Source organism: Notolepis coatsorum (assembly GCF_963971535.1).
Source record: "Notolepis coatsorum genome assembly, chromosome: 7".
In the NCBI taxonomy this organism is placed as follows: domain Eukaryota; kingdom Metazoa; phylum Chordata; class Actinopteri; order Aulopiformes; family Paralepididae; genus Notolepis; species Notolepis coatsorum.
The window spans coordinates 82,633,802-82,647,706 of NC_140171.1; the positions used below are offsets into that span (position 1 = coordinate 82,633,802).

The 13,905-nt window shown below is 45.0% G+C and overlaps 1 protein-coding gene across 4 annotated transcripts in view; it reads right to left on the minus strand.

Annotated features, from left to right (window-relative positions):
* LOC311231987 (interleukin-15-like) overlaps positions 1-13,905 on the minus strand; it is an 87,078-nt gene that overhangs the window by 25,989 nt on the left and 47,184 nt on the right. Inside the window, exon 2 of one of the 4 annotated variants that reach the window (XR_014619898.1) lies at positions 8,198-8,280. The exons of the other annotated variants lie outside the window; for them this stretch is intronic. The gene's annotated coding sequence lies outside the window, so the exon portion shown is untranslated. The remainder of the gene's footprint in view (positions 1-8,197; positions 8,281-13,905) is intronic. 4 annotated transcript variants of the gene reach the window in all.

Genomic DNA, 13,905 nt, shown 5'->3' on the forward strand with positions numbered 1-13,905 from the left:
CATGGAGAAGCTAACTGCCAGTGACAAAGACAGTTCACACATAACTCGCGTCGTATCCTAAATGCATTGCAGCAACACACGTTTTGGGAAAACATCGTTATTCACAAAACATTTAGAAAGGTAAAACCAGAAGACGTGTTATAAGGTCTGGTCAAACCTTGTCCTACCCGGAACGTAGATCAGCGAAGTGCAGTCACAAGACACCATAGGAACACAGCCGCTCCTGTGTTGTTCGAACTGGGCAGCGTCGCCGCTCCAACCCGCACTACAGTCCTCTTTGTTGACGCAACCTTGCCGTCCTGGCTCAGGGCAGGGTCGACGAACATCTCCTGTCAAAGACAACGTCGTAGTCCAGAGTGTTTAAAAACATGTTATAATCAAAGCACGTTCAACAGAGTAGCATTAAGCTAACGGCCGCTCCAACCGTTCGGGCGCTACTGCCCCTGATCGCGAGACGCCGAGCTAACGGCGCACGCGACCAGAAGCGAGCTCGCGGCGACGCGCGAGGAGCTGAAGCTACCCCGCGCCAGGCCTTGGCCTATAGCAGCAAGCTAACGTTACCTAGTGAACACGACATGCTAGCGCCGCAGCTAACAGCTGACTGGCTAACAGTAGGCCCAACCTAAGTAGGCCATGCAGCGATCCCAGCAGGCTAACGCAGCAGCTAACAGCTGACTGGCTAACCGTAAGCTAAGCAGCTATCACCTGAACTTGTATACAATGACATAACACTCACCCAGACAGGCCGCCGTTCTGAACCTCTCCTCACTTTTTAAGAGAAAAGAAAAACAAGATGTCAACACTGCTTTACAACGGTGATTTTACCAACACCCGACGGAATCAGCACAATACCAAACTGGCCTGTGTAGCTGACTTGAACATGGATCTGCCGCTATCGCACATCCATGCACATATCTCCTCGTGAAGGAATACTCTCATTTGGATATGAAAGAAGGGGCTTAACACGGGACAGAGAGATATCCACTCGTCCAGAACACACAGGGATCACCAGTGTTAATGGTCGCGGCCCACTAGTTAAACTAAAATGGCTTCAGACCAAGGTCTTCTGTCGTCTAGGAGACTGAACAAAGGACCCTAGCCTGGGGCCGGTTTTCATAAACATCGTCAAGTAGCCCCCATAGCACTAACAGACAAGTGAAGCCTGCCAGCAAACATAACTCACCAGAACCAGGAACCCACCGCGTCTCACAACCGCGGCGCGTCCTACAGCCCAGCTGTGCCTTTACCGCAACCAGCACACAGCAAGGACTGCAGTTGGAAAAGCATGTAGCGGCACGAACTCCCAATACGAAAACCGGTGGAGGATTTTTAGAATGATCATCATCTTCCAGACACTCCAGTACGAAGACAATATCGCCGTATTTTCTCGAAAATAGTGAGAGAGAAAATAAAGATATGATGTCAACGTATCCTTGTTTCCCAAAGCTGCTCCTAATCCTTTCTTCCAGCATGGTGTCAAGTGTGGGGATCTACCGAGGCACTTCTTCCTTGTGGTGAAAGCGAGAAGGAGGCGAGTGGGTGGCCCCACCCCTGCTTATATGGGTAAGCTGATAGGGGTGTGGTCAGACGAATATTGGGATTAAAGGTACATTTGTGGTCTTTATTCAGTGCGCGTGCACATATGCGAGATAGTGCAGAGAGCGATGCCGAGCGAGAGCGAATACGAAACAGAACTGTTCAACTCCCCTGGAGCCACAGCCAGCAGAGAAGCCGGTTTACTTTCGCTTTCAAACCAGCTGCAGCCTGAGAACTGGAGTGTGAGGGGATGTAACACTAAAGTGCATACATGGTGACAGTAGAATCATAGTATATAAGAAAATTGTGAAGACAGAGACAGAGGTTAAAAGGTTCTCCTATGTCTGCAGAAAAGCAGACAAGGGAGCAAATAGACATCCTAACTAAACTAGACAGATTAATCTAAGGGTCAGTCCCCGACCAGGTGAGATCAGGGTAGGTTGAAGGAGAGAGAAAAGATGGGTCTTAAGCAGGGATTTAAAAGCTTCGACAGAGCAGGCGCCCCTGACGACGGCAGGTAATTTGTTCCACAGGTAGGGAGCGCGGTAGACAAAGGCTCTGTGGCCGGCGGATTTCTTTTTAACCCTAGGAATCGATAGAAGCCCCGCATTTTGTGAGCGCAGAGCACGAGCATCGAGAGATGAGATCGGATAGATAGATAGGGGGGGGGGGTCGGCTGCTGATGGAGGCGCAGTGTTCAGGGTAACAGAGCATGAGGTGAGGCGGACCTTTAAAAAAGTGAATATCAGGAAGGCAGCAGGTCCGGACGGCATCCCCGGCCGCGTCCTAAAAGTCTGTGCCGACCAACTGGCCCCAGTATTCACTGACATATTTAACCTGTCCTTAGAACAGGCTGTCATCCCCACCTGCCTGAAGAAGTCCACTATTATCCCTGTACCCAAAAAATCCAAGCCTGCTTGCCTCAACGACTACCGCCCTGTAGCTCTCACCTCCATAGCCATGAAGTGCTTTGAGAAGCTAGTAAAGGGCTACATCTGCTCCTCCCTCCCCATCAACATGGACCCCCTGCAATTTGCATACCGCCCCAACAGGTCCACGGAGGACGCCATAGCCCATGTGCTGCACACAGCAGCATCACACCTGGACAAGAGGCAGGGGAACTATGTGAGAATGCTATTCATCGACTACAGCTCGGCATTCAATACCATAGTCCCCTCCATACTCATAGCCAAGCTCAGGGACCTGGGCTTGAACTATGACCTCTGCCAGTGGGTCTTGGACTTCCTGACTGGCAGACCCCAGGTGGTGAGAGCAGGCAACTGCACCTCCTCATCAATCACCCTCAACATAGGGGCCCCCCAGGGCTGTGTTCTGAGTCCCCTCCTCTACTCCCTGTACACACACGACTGTGTGGCTCAGCGGAGTAGCAATACAATCATCAAATTTGCTGACGACACAGTGGTGGTGGGCCTGATCTCTGCCAACGACGAGAGGGCCTACCTGGAAGAGGTCAAGGTCCTGGCGGGATGGTGCCAGGAAAACAGCCTCTCCCTGAACGTCAGCAAAACAAAGGAGATGATTGTGGACTTCAGGAGGTCGGGGGCCAAGGACTACAGCCCCCTCAGCATCAACGGGGCACCGGTTGAGAGAGTGAACAGCTTTAAGTACCTCGGAGCCTACATATCCGAGGACTTGACATGGACCACACACATTGACAGTGTTGTGAAGAAGGCACGACAACGCCTCTACTTCCTCAGGCGCCTAAGGAAGTTCCAAGTCAGTCAGAAGATCCTTAAGAACTTCTACTCATGTACAATAGAGAGCATCTTGACCGGCAACATCACCTCCTAGTTTGGGAATAGCACTGCACAAGACCGAAGCAGACTACAAAGAGTGACACGTTCAGCCGAACGCACAATTGGAGGGGGGCTCCCCACCCTCCAGAACATTTACAACAAGCGTTGCAAGGGCAAGGCTAAGAGAATCATTAAAGACTCCAGTCACCCAAACAACTGCCTCTTTGAACTGCTGCGGTCAGGCAAGCGATACCGGAGTCTCAAGGCGAGCACAGAAAGACTCAGAAGAAGCTTCTATCCCCAGGCCATCAGGCTGCTAAACGAACAATGAACACTACACAACAACAACCACCAAACGCAAATAGCACACACATCCACACGCACACACTCACTTTAAACAAACACACTGTAGCACCCACTCCACACACTTTATAGCACACACCCACTTTAAACAAACACACTGTAGCACCCACTCCCCACACTTTATATTTATTGATGAAGGATTGCACTACAACTCGTACACCTTACTGTAAATTGTACCTAAATTGTACCTCATCCCATTTCTGCTTTGCACTATATAGTACTGTACATTAGTACACTGCATAGTATTGTATATTATATGGTAACTCAGAACATTGTACATATGTCTATACCGAACACTGTGACCTCATTTTCTTCTTCTAAATTACATGCTATACTATGTTATTTGATACTATCTTGTCTAGCACAGTCTCTGGAGCGTAACAGTAAGAAGCATTTTGTATGAAAGTATTCTGTACTTCTGTATGACAACTATTAAAGAAACTTGAACTTGAAACTTGAAACTAGAGCGGTGCAAGCCCATTTAAAATTGTGTAGGTGAGGAATAGCACTTTAAAGTCAGATCGGGCTTGAATAGGAAGCCAGTGTAGGGTGGACAAAACTGGTGTGATGTGATAAAATGTTCTAGTTTTAGTTAGATTGAATTAGGTAGGCCTGAAAAAAGTGCATTACATTAGTCTAGACGTGATGAGACAAAAGCATGAATTAGGGTTTCAGCATCAGCCAGAGTTAAAAAGGGGGGAATTGTTGCGATATTACAAAGATGGAAGAAGGCAATTTTGGTGAATTTTTTTATATGTGCATTAAATGAGAGGGAGGAATCAAAAATGACTCAGAGGTTTTTTATGGTGGAGCTCTGGGATACATGACAAGTATCAAAGTTGAGGGAGATGTCCTGAAACAGGCCTCTGTGGTTTGGGGGGCCAACAATTAACATCTCAGTTTTATCTGCATTAAGGAGTAGAAGGTTTTGCGACATCCACTTTTTGACGGCAAGCAGGCAAGCCTCAAGATTTTGTAATTGGGAGGAATCATTTGGCTTAACACTTTGTATGCCACTCACGGCTTTTCTCGGGTTTACCCCCCGACCGTTGAATGCCACGTCACGAGTAGTTTTTTATTTTTTTATTAGCGATCTGAAATCATATTGCATTACGCGAGCCTACCGTTGGAGATCCAGGGACCGCCGGCTCTCAGATGTGAAAAAAGCGCCCCCTATCGTCTCCCAGATGGTAAATCACCCTTTTGGAATGGACTCATTGAAAGTGAATGGGAGAATGGACTTCTGACTCCACATTTTACTTCTCACTCATGCAGCCGGGGTCTACCAGAGTTCATTCTGGAGCCTCTGAGCCACGGCGAATATGGGTTATACTGTACACACGATGGATCAATACAATTATCGATTTTTTCGAATGGCGATCGGAAATTGGAATAAACCATTTGGATACCATCTGACCTCAGGTAAGGAATCTATGTTATCAGTGTTAGGATAATCACTCGTTTTCACGGATATATAAGCGTTTATGTGATATGTGATATGGCTGTTTTGACTGTAAAAGCCATGAGGAAATAAGAGCAATGATTATCAGCGTGCGGCACGAGCGTGCGTGCGCACACATATACTATCGATCATCTAGCGTTTATTTGAAAACGATTCATAAATAGGCCGACAAATGACAACGTTCTGGAATATTCCAGTAAAAAGCGATTATCATAGGCATGGGTTGTTTTTTTCGCGAAAACGGGTGATTTTCAAAATGCTATCAAACGGAAATGAAGCGATAAAAAAACAATCTGCCTTGACAATGTTGACTGGAAAATGATTCTTTGATAAGCGACGGGCAGATTAGACACATAGCCATAATTTAAAACATAGATTAAGCGATATTAACGTTAACATTGGGAGTGGATGGTGGCATTCCAGCCGGTAAAAAGGAAAACACGGCTGGCGCTCAAAGTGTTAATAGGTATATATAATTGGGTGCCATCAGCGTAAAAGTGAAAGTTTATGCCAAATTTGCGTATGGTATTGCAGAGGGGTAGCATGTAAATCGAAAATAGTTATAATGTTATCTATGTCTATACATCTGTGTTAAAATACATATTCTATCTCTGTACAGACCAACTAGTGAACTAGTCTGACACTAGGCTACATATTCAACTGTCCATTTAAGTGTGGGAGCAGTGGAGAGTGCCAAGGTTATCTCTCTCCCCAGCTAAGCCATATAACAAAGGCTATTGAGCCAGTCTTGTTATTGATTTCCCTAACTGGGCCCATTTTGTTTACCTTTCTGTCATATATGGACGTCATTTCAATTGTGTATAATGTACGTTCTGACTAGACCTCTTGGTCACTTTTTGGTCAGACGCTTGTGTGTACACATGTGTGTCTCTCTATAAACTGATCTCTGTGGAAGCACAGATATTAAACCATGTTTTATGTTTTTGTAAACAAATGACTCGATCTCAATTTCTATGGTTCACTGTCGATGGCTCATTTTAAATATTCCACAACACCCTGCACAATTAGGACATATCAACCAACCGATCAGTTCATTCAAAACGCGCTACTATCAGCCACTATCAGCCATTGCCCCGCTGTCCAAGTATGCATCACATACTCTGACATTCATGACATAGCTTTTCTCCATGGGACCTGTCAAAATGCGGACCTATGTGTAAAAGCCTCACAGAAGATACAACAACAGTTGTCACTTGCAAGAAGATGCAAGGAAAATGTAAATACTGAAGCAGAAGATGAAATGCCTTCACAAAGTGCATTGCGTAAGCTGTCACTTGGAAAGCAGGAGTGTTTGGACAGCAGGGCTCGATCTTTTTCCTGACGTTTTCGCTGATGGAAGGGCATTGGAAAGTTGTAGAACCGACAGAGATCTACCCCGCGAGAGATCTACCCCCCGAGTGAGAGGAACAAGACATTGTATGGCAACTTGAGTTGCTGCGAGTTGTCCAAAATAATTCTGGGCTCATTTTAATTTGAATCACCTGTAAAATGGTCTGGGGATGTAAGGTAGGCCTATATGGTGACATTTGTACATCCAATTTGGTATTCATTAGTTTACTTTTATCATCAGTTAGACAAAGCCGTCATGGTCGCTCAGGCAGAAACCACACAGCTCCTCCATTGCCACAATTTATAGATTTCCCCAGATCTGTATCTTGTTATAACAAGAAACCAGGCTGAATGTTATCTGTAACGGCAATTTTTCCTTTCCAATGTCCTGCTTTCTCTTGCCCGTTACTTCACAGGTATGGTAGGGAGTGATCTTACGCAGTAGACACAGCAATGATGGATGTCCAGTCGTGATTCCAGGTTTAGGGGTGTTTCAGCCTCAGGGCAGCTCTGGCTGCAATTGTAGCTTACCACCACCGGTATGACTGTGTATGAACGAATAATGGACTCTGTGAAGCGCTCTAGGTGTCATGAAGATATAAATCCAAGCCATTATTATTATTATTATTATTATTATTATTATTATTATTATTATTATTATTATTATTATTATTATTATTATTATTATTATTATTATTGCTGAAGTTGCAGTTGTACATTCAATTGTTGCCAGTGTGGGTTCTGTAGGAATTATATGGTATTCTATATTTATTATTTCTTTCTGCTTCTGGCTGCTGAGCTGCTGAGCTTCTGGTAAGAACGGTGTGCTCCTCACTACCTGTGTCCTTGATGATTACTGCACCTGTGACCCTCTAAATACCTAACCAGTGCTGTCAAATCTAAAACCTGCCACCAGGTGTCCAATAATAATATTACAAATAATAAAATAATATGCCACCATCATAATGGCTCCTACATTATTTGTTACTGAATTAATGCAATAATAATAATAATAATAATAATAATAATAATAATAATAATAATAATAATAATAATAATAATAATAATAATAATAATAATAATAATAATAATAATAACTTTATTTGTATAGCACTTTTCATACAGAGGTTGCAGTTCAAAGTGCTTCACAACAGTAAAAAATAGAGGCATAAGCGAGCATAAAAAAGATAGACTGGTCAAGGTATGGTAAATCACAGTGTTTCACATTAGGATCTAGCATCCCAATAGGCTCTCTGTTTACAGTTTCATTCAGTAATACAAATAATAAAAATAGTTTAAAATGATTCAGTTTAAAAAGTCTAAAAATTATAAAAATAGAACGGACATACAACAGGGTATTTAACATACAACAGAGCAGTGCATCAGTAAGAAGTCTTAAATTACAGTGCATACAGTAGGAGGTATAGTGAGATCAAATTAGCATAGAACCGACACATGAATTTGATAGGCAGTGTATAAAAGTAGGCAGGGTAAGAATAGTGTAGGTAAGTACAATTTGTGTCAGGATAGCAATACGCCTGATATAAATAGTGTATGCATAGCACACAACATTGCCCCATGAGTAATGAACACTTGTGTTGTGCATTTGTGCGTGTCCTTCCTACTGCATTGTTTCTGAAATATGTATGCTAAGAATTGAATAAACATACACAGATAACAGTAACAGATATTAACATTTGTTATCACAATATTATCGCTTAATGCTTACCTCAAAATAAAGAAACAAAGCCAGGCTTCAATTTTGGTATTCCCTCGCCTATGCTCCCAGGACAGGTGGGGTGTCGCGCCTTTCTAAAAATAGCATCAGGAAATTATTATTCTAAGGTACAACAGATGCACACGTTTATCTTAATCAGGCCATCACACAATGAAGAGAGCTACAGTAAGTGCAGAACACAGCTAAAAGCAATTGGTTTTGATAGTCTATCAGTGAGCTGGATGCAATCCTACCTGGAGGGGAGAGAGCAGATGGTGGAGGTAAACGGTACCCTATCCCCCCCCCCCTCACAGTAAGCTGTGGTGTTCCACAAGGAAGCATACTAGGTCCGCTACTGTTCCTAATTTATGCAAATGACATGTCGTCAGCTTGTGACTGCAACTTGTTCCTGTTTGCGGACGACTCAGCCCTGCTGGTCTCTGACAAGAACAAGTTACAGGTTGAAAAAACCCTCAGCTCAGAACTAGGCAAAATCTGCATATGGCTCGCTGATAACAAACTATCATTACACATGGGCAAAACAGAGTCCATTCTCTTCGGTTCAAATAACAAACTCAGCAAGACCGACGGCTTCTCAGTTACAGTGGGTGACAATATTGTCACAAGGAAAGAAGATATTACCTACCTGGGTTCCATCCTAGAGGCAAATCTTTCCTGTGACAAAATGGCATCCAATGTAATAAAAAAAAGTCAACCAACGAACTCGATTCTTGTACCGGATCTCCTCACTGGTAAACAAGAATACCCTGAAGACTCTAGCAGGAGCACTCATTCAAGGGTACTACGACTATGCTTGCACCTCATGGTACCAAAGCACCTCAAAGGCGCTAAAAACAAAATTACAAACATCTCAAAACAAACTGGTCAGACTACTGCTTGACCTTACTCCTAGAACCCACCTCACCCCTGCCCACTTTGACAACCTAGGATGGCTTAGAGTAGACGACAGAGTACAGCAACTTGCAATGGGCCTGGTCTACAAGATACACTACACGACCAAGGTACCCATGTACATGTCAAAATACTTCCCAAAGGTCAGTGAATACCACGATCACAACACCAGAGGGAGCTCCACAAATCATGTTAAACCCAGATTCGGCTCAAACAAGGGACTAAACACGTTTCGCAATTATGCCACATCAATGTGGAATGCCCTACCCAAAGCTGTAAAGGAATGTGAATCACTACCCACTTTCAAAAACACTCTCAAAAAACACCTAAGGGAGACTGCAACTCGAAACTGGCCCCTGTAAATGTCCGAACACTACCCCCTCCAATGTACAGTAAATGACCAAGTATGGTCTTGTCAATAATCCAATGTACAGTTTTGTTTGTACAGTTGTACAGTGTACCCCACCCACCCCTCCTACCCAACCCCCCCCCCCCCCCCCACCCACCCAACCACCTCCAATGTACAGTCCCCCCCCACCCCCACCTACCCAATCCAATGTACAGTTTCTACGTCAAATGTATATACTTTTTCTTTCTGGACTCTTTTTGTATCACAAACAGTACTGTAATTGCAAATCTGGTATGTCATAAATGTATAGATGTAGCAGTACTGTCTATCTGTATGTCATGTATGTCATATATGTTACGATGAATTGAAAATGGGGGACCCTGATGTAAACAAGACGAAAGTCTTTCTCTGGTCTGCATCCCCTTAACAATTGTATGTATTGAGCTGTACTGTACTGTACCCATTCTGCAATCTGTTAATAAAGTTTTCAATCAATCAATCAAACAATTTCCTCCTGTATGCAACAAATGAAAGTGAAAGTAACTGGTGGTTACGGACTGCTAAAAATAAAGTTGCATACCTGCCATCATTAGACTGTGGGCAGGCCTGGACTGGCCATCTGGCATACCGGGCATTTTTTTTTCAAATCATAACGGCCCAAATATGCGTCGGCCAACTGGGCAAATTATTATTATTTGGTCAACGACCGGCCCACTACTAGGCTGGGACAGCGGCCCATTGGTACTGACTGACACTGGGCTGGCCCTATCACATATTTTACTAAGCACCCCCCTGCCAGTCGTGCAGGTACATGACAGAGGGGGGCTGGTACATGACTGAGATGGGGCTGTGGTACATGACTGAGAGGGGGCTGTGGTACATGACTGAGAGGGGGCTGTGGTACATGACTGAGATGGGGCTGTGGTACATGACTGAGAGGGGGCTGTGGTACATGACTGAGAGGGGGCTGGTAGATGACTGAGAGGGGGCTGGTACAGGACTGAGAGGGGGGCTGGTATACACATGACTGAGAGGGGGCTGGTACATGATTGAGAGGGGGCTGGTACCATGTATTGGTACTGACTAACACTGGGCTGGCCCAATCACATCTCTTACTAAGCACCCCCCCCCCCGCGCCAGTCATGTGGTACATGACTGAGAGGGGGGCTGGCACATGACTGAGATGGGGCTGTGGTACATGACTGAGAGGGGGCTGTGGTACATGACTGAGAGGGGGCTGTGGTACATGACTGAGAGGGGGCTGTGGTACATGACTGAGAGGGGGCTGTGGTACATGACTGAGAGGGGGCTGTGGTACATGACTGAGGGGGCTGTGGTACATGACTGAGAGGGGGGCTGGTACATGACTGAGAGGGGGCTGGTATACATGACTGAGAGGGGGCTGGTACATGACTTAGAGGGGGCTGGTATACAGGACTGAGAGGGGGCTGGTACATGACTGAGAGGGGGCTGGTACATGACTGAGAGGGGACTGGTATACAGGACTGAGAGGGGGCTGGTATACATGACTGAGAGGGGGCTGGCTGGTACATGACTAAGAGGGAGCTGGTACATGACTGAGAGGGGGCTGGCTGGTACATGACTGAGAGGGGGCTGGTACCATGTATTATGCATCATTGTAGGTCAAACTGTAAACTGTGTTAATATGTACCTCAGTTGCGTGTGAGTCAATGAACACACTTGGGTATATCAAACCGTAGGTTTATTAAACATCTAGTTGTGACGTGACGGTGAGAGCAGGTTCATAGTAGCGAGGCAGTTTGTACGCAGTCGCACTAGCGGTACGGTGGCCCGTAGTAGCCAATAGTCAAACTGGATAATCATTCAGCCAATGATCTACATCCTTTCCCTTTAGCTCAAATCTCGTATAACAAAATACTGTATCACTATGTGAATGTTAACATCACAGAAAATTTCTTTTACTTTGAATTCTACAATTTCCAGTAAACAATTAAATGAAGATACTCTTAGACAAACTTAAAACTATCCATCTGTAGACAAAGGTGGACGAGTATATATCACTTTGAGAAGTAGTGCATTCATAAAACTTGGAATCACCATAAGTGCATAAGTGGAACAACTTATTGCAAATAATATTGACACAATGGCATAGGATTCTGAGGTACTTGGGGTTTGGCTTGCAGATGCGGCCTGCACGCGTTGTATATTGTGCGTTACTGTTCTCAGCTGGGAAGCGTGCTGGGTGTGTCGGCCGGGGAGAGTGTGTGTGTTGCATGTTGTTTGGCCCTGGTGATAGTGGCGTGTAGGGTGCATTGTTCACTGTAGAGGAGCCGGTGTTCTGGGAGTCTGGGTCCTCTGCGTGGAACCGTGGTGGTGGTGGTTCTGTGACAGGAAGGATGTGACGGCGATTCCTCCTGTATGTCTTCCCGTTGGACTGGATGACGTAGGAGCGCGGCTCTTTGCTCTTCTCCTTCACAGTCCCAAGTCGGTCGTATCCTTTCGGGGTCTGCATACGGACCACCTGTCCCTCTGTTAAAGGCGGTAGTGGGCGACTTGACTTGTCGAAGTGGTGCTTCAGAGTGAGCCTTCTGTTGAGGAGCTGGGCGCTGACTCGCCGAGCGTCCTTGGGGGCTAGTTCCAGTAGTTTGCTACACACTGGAATGGCTGCGCGTGTCTGCCGTGACATCAGACGTTCAGCAGGGGAGCCTAGTGTTGAGTCACGGGGGACATTCCTGAGGTTCAGGAGATTGAAAAAAACATCGGTTCCATCTCTATGAGATTTCTCCATCAGTTGATTGGCACTTCTGACCGCCCTCTCTGCGAGCCCATTAGACTGTGGGAACTCTGGGCTGTTGGTGGTATGTACAAAATCCCATTGTTTGGCAAAGTCCTTGAAACTCTGACTGGTGTATAATTGTCTAGCATTGTCAGAGAAGAGAGTGTGCGGTGAGCCGTGGACTGAAAAATGTCTTTTCAACTTAAGATATCACAGCCGATGTCAGGCTGTGGAGAAGGTCGATTTCGTACCAGCCAGAATACGAATCTACTAGCACTTGGTAGTGTTTACCATGCCATTCAAACATGTCCGTGGCAACTGTAGACCATGGGAGGTCTGGAACTGATTGAAGTTTCAGAGGTTCCTTTTGCTGGTGGGACTTGGTGCTGTTGCACGTTGCACATGAGAGCAGCTCTTCAGCGATGTCAGTTGACATTGCCGGCCAGAATATGATGCCTCTGGCTCTGCGCTTTGTGGCTTCAACACCTGGGTGTCCTTTGTGCACGATGATGATGTACTCTCTGTGCAGAGACTGGGGGATGACTGTCTTGTGGCCTTTCATGATGATTCCATCCTCCACTGCGAGTTCGTCTCTGTAAGGGAAGAAGGGAACGACAGCAGGCTGGAGCTGGCTTTCTCTGTTGGGCCATCCTCTCTGAATGACCGCGCTGATGGTCTGTAACATCTCATCCTCTGCTGTGTGCTTTCTGAGTTCTTCTAGGCGAGCGGTGGAGATGCAACTCACCGACATGACCTCATAAGCACCGTTTTCAGCAGGGCTCTGGGTAGGGCTGTCTTAAATACTTCGAAGCTTCGAAGCTTCGTTCGATGGCACAAGCTTCAAACATTAAAAAAAAATCGAAGTAAAAAAAAATATATATATATATATATATATAAAAAGATTTTCAAAAAAAATTGTTTTCAATTTTTATTTTTATTTTTACTTCGGTGTGTGTGTGTGTGTGTGTGTGTGTGTGTATGTGTGTGTGTGTGTGTGTGTGTGTGTGTGTGTGTGTGTGTGTGTGTGTGTGTGTGTGTGTGTGTGTGTGTGTGGCCATTGGGTGGGGCCGAAATACACTGGAAAGTAACCCAGCTCAGCACTGCCCAAATTATATCATCACTATTGCCTGTTTGAAGGATATACACCACCTACACGATATTCTCAGTCCTTGCCCCACAATGGTGGAATGAACTACCCACCCCAGTTAGGACAGCCGAATCCCGTCCAATCTTTCGCCGTCGACTAAAGACGCACTTCTTCAACCATTATCTGAAATAAAATAAAATAAATCTAACCCTAACTAACCTTACTGTCATGCACTTGTCCTAATAAACTAACCTACACTGTAACACGCAACACTTTGATGAATATTGTTACTCAGCTGATAGAGTTGTATCCTTCCTGATGACCTGTCGTACAGAACTTGTAAGTCGCTTTGGATAAAAGCGTCAGCTAAATGACTAAATGTAAATGTGAATGTAAATGCCTTGTAGAATTCCACACATAAGAAAGAAAGATACTGGGATGAATAAACAAAATAGGAAATAAAATGTAGAAATGCATGCAATACATAAATAAATATGAATCTCCATATATGAAATAGAACATTTAGATAAGGTGCTACTGAGATGTTTTGGTGAGTTCTTTGTTTTTTTGTGGAAGTAGCCCTTCTTAAAAATGCATGAACATTCACTGATAAT